This window comes from Tachyglossus aculeatus, chromosome X1 (assembly GCF_015852505.1).
Source record: "Tachyglossus aculeatus isolate mTacAcu1 chromosome X1, mTacAcu1.pri, whole genome shotgun sequence".
Classification (NCBI taxonomy): domain Eukaryota; kingdom Metazoa; phylum Chordata; class Mammalia; order Monotremata; family Tachyglossidae; genus Tachyglossus; species Tachyglossus aculeatus.
In genome coordinates this window covers 132,701,844-132,705,510 of record NC_052101.1, presented here as the reverse complement: position 1 = coordinate 132,705,510, position 3,667 = coordinate 132,701,844, and the positions used below count along the sequence as shown (strand labels likewise).

General features: G+C 46.5%; 1 non-coding gene across 1 annotated transcript; it reads right to left on the bottom strand.

The window, feature by feature from the left end:
* Positions 1-343: 343 nt before the first annotated feature.
* Positions 344-481, bottom strand: LOC119920275. The gene has a single exon (XR_005448032.1). It is a non-coding gene; the product is annotated as a small nucleolar RNA SNORA7 (small nucleolar RNA).
* Positions 482-3,667: the final 3,186 nt, after the last annotated feature.

Below are 3,667 nucleotides of genomic sequence, written 5' to 3'. Positions count from 1 at the left end.
GTATTTTTTAAGTGCTTACTATATGCCATGTGCTTAGTACAGTGCTCTGCACACAGTAAGTGCTCAATAAATATGATTGCTTGATTAAAGTGCCAAGCACCATACTAAGCACTGGGGTCTTGTCTTATGCCGTTGAGTCATTTCCGACCCATAGCAACTCCATGGATACATCTCTCCCAGAACTCCCCACTCTCCATCTGCCATCGTTCTGATAGTGGATCCGTAGAGTTCTCTTGGTAAAAATCTGGAATTGGTTTACCATTGCCTCCTTCTGCACAGTAAACTTGGCTCTCCACCCTCGACTCTCTCCCGTGCCGCTGATGTCCAGCATGGGTGAGTTTTGACTTGAAGCAGATTGCCTTCCACTCGCTAGCCACTGGCCAAGCTAGCAATGGAATGGGTAAGCCTCTGCTTGACTCTCCCTCCTGTAGCTGAGACTGGTAGAGGACTGGAAACTCTCCAGGTGCAACCCTGAGAGGGGCAAGCGCTGGGGTAGATAAAGAATAATCAGCTCAGACAGCCCTGTGGCGGTCCCTTCAGCTACCTCCCACTCTTAGGCAGGAGAAGATTCACTAATAATAATAATGGTATTAATGGCTTACTATGTGCCAGGCACTGTATTAAAGGCTAGGGGGAAATACAAGCAAATTGGGCTGGTCACAGTCCCTGTCCCACATTGAGGTGAATGGTCTTAATCCCCATTTTCAGATGCGGTAACGGCTGTCCAAGGTCACACAGCGGGCAAGTGACCTTCTGGCTCCCAGGCCCATGCTCTAACCACTAGGCCTAAGTGCTGTCCCCCCGAGAGAAGTGTAATTAGTGCCTTTTATGACAGTATTGGTGATTGGACCAATTAGAGGGAAGAATTGGGAAGAAAGTGGGAGAGGAAACGAGTCCTGAGACGCCAACAAGGAAGACCAGGAGGTTCTGGGAGGAGAAGCAGCGTGGCTCAGTGGAAAGATCATGGGCTTTGGAATCAGTGGTCGTGGGTTAAAATCCCAGCTCCACCAATTGTCAGCTGTGTGACTTTGGGCCAATCACTTAACTTCTCTATGCCTCAGTTCCCTCATCTGTAAAATGGGGATTAAGACTGTGAGCCCCCCGTGGGACAACCTGATCACCTTGTAACCTCCCCAGTGCTTAGAACAGTGCTTTGCACATAGTAAGCACTTAATAAATGCCATCATCATTATTATTGTTAGAAACACTAGATGGAGGGAAAGGCAGTTAAAGCTAGAATTGTTTTCAACCTTACCAAATTTCAAAGCCATTCTATATTATTGAGATCTCAGCTCTTGGTGTCTGTGGTGGGGCTGGAGGAGAAACTCTGGGTGCCAGGGAGACATGTGGTCCTGGGGAGCAGAAAGGAGACATTCTCCGCCAGTTTCCCGCAGCCAGCCCCGGGAGAGATGCCTGAGAGATTTTGAGGAGATGGCTGAGCTTCAGATGAGGAGTGGTAACAGATATGAGGGGTGCAGGGAACCGGGCTTACAGTGGGTAGAAGTTCCCCAAACATTCTATTTCAGGAAGGAAAAATCTGGAGGGTTTTAGGAGAAGCAGCATTGCCTAGTGGAAAGAACAAGGGTTTGGAGTCATAGGATGTGGGTTCTAATCCCGGCTTCACCACTTGCCTGCTGTGTGACCTCGGGCAAGTCACGTCAAGCAGCATGGGGTAGTGGTTAGAGCACGGGTCTAGACTCAGAAAGTCATGCGCTTAATCCCAGCTCTGCCTCTTGTCTTCTGTATGGCCCTGGGAAAGTCACTTCACTTCTCTGGGCCTCAGTTACCTCATCTGTAAAATGAGGATTAAGACTATAAACCCTATATGGGACAGGGACCGTGTCCAACCTGATTTGCTTCTATCCACCTGGCAAATAGTAAGCGCTTAACAAATACCAAAATTAATAATAATAATAATAATAATAATAATAATGGTATTTCCTATTTTCAATGAGGAAACTGAGGCTCAGGGAAGTCATTGAGTGCTTACTGTGTGCAGAGCACTGCACTAAGCACTTGGAAGGGTACAATATAACAGAGTTGGTAGACACGTTCCCTGCCTATAGTGAGCTTATGGTGTAGAGGGGGAGAAAGACACTGATATAAATGAATAAATTCTGTATATGTACATAAGTATTGAGGGGCTGAGGGTGGTGATTGAGGTACAGTGAGTAGGTTGGCTGGGTTGTAGTAGAAAATCAGGGAGGTAAGGTAGGAAGGGGCAAGGTGATTGAATGCTTTAAAACCGAAGGTAAGAAGTTTCTGTTTGATGTGGAGGTGGATGGACAACCTCTGGGGGTTCTTGAGGAGTGGGGAAACATGCACCGGATTTTTTTTGGAAAAATGATCTGGGCAGCAGAGCGAACTATTGACTGGAGTGGGGAGAGACAGGAGGCAAGGAGGTCAGCAAGGAGGCTGATACAGTAATCCAGGTGAGATAGAGTTAAGTGCTTGGACTAATGCAGTAGTAGTTTGGATGGAGAGGAAAGGATGGAAAAGCTGTGAAGGTCGAACCTACAGGATTTAGTGATGTATTCAATATGTGGGTTGAATGAGAGAGAGAAGTCAAAGATAATGCCAAGGTCATGGGCTTGTGAGACAGGAAGGATGGCGGTGCTGTCTACGGTGATGGGAAAGTCAGGGGCAAGTCAGGGCTCAGGTGGGAAGATGAGGAGTTTTGTTTTGGATATTTTAAGTTTGAGGGGTAGGTGGGACATCCAGGTAGAGATGTCTTGAAGGAGGGAGGAAGTACAAGACTGCAGAGACAGAGCAAGATCAGGGCTGGAGATGTAGATTTGGGAATCATCCACCTAGGGATGCTAGTTGAAGCCATGGGAGCGAATTCATTCATCCATTCATTCAATCGTATTTATTGAGCACTTACTGTGCACAGAGCACTGTACTAAGCACTTGGGAAGTACAAGTTGGCAACATATAGAGACGGTCCCTACCCAACAATGGGCTCACAGTCTAGAATGAGTTCTCCAAGGGAGTGGGTGTAGATGGAGACTAGAAGGGGACCCAAAACTGCTTTGTCCGAGGTGGAGGGGTGGAGTCGGAATTGAAACTCTGACTCCTAGGCCTGTGTTCTATCCCAAGTGCTTAGTACAGTGTTGTGCACACAGTAGACCGGATGCTCCTTGAGGGCAGGGATCATGTCTACTAACTCTATCGGACTGTTCCAAGGGCTTAGTATTGTGTTCTGCCCACAGTGGGGCCTCAATAAATGCCACCGATGGATTGACTGTCCGGTGTCTTCATCATTATTATTATCATCACCACCTGTGATCTCACTGGCCAGCTCCTCCAAGTCATTTTCATTTACGTGGCTGACAATGAGGTAAGCATTTTGAGCAGACTTCATGGGCTAATGGTCTTGGATGCTTTTTAGAAATTAGGGATTTCTGACTCAACCTCTATTCCCGCCAAGTAGAAAAATCCGTACTTTCAAACACAAAGTGCAATCTCCCACTGGAATGACAACAAGGCCCGTTTGGTACTATTTAAAAAGCACCAGGAAAGGACATTTTAGTGGCAGGGAGGAGAGATGACACAAAGACAACACAAGACCAATTAGGCAAGCCTTATTTTACTTGTACATATTTATTCTACTTATTTTATTTTCTTAATATGTTTTGTTTTGTTCTCTGTCTCCCCCTTCTAAACT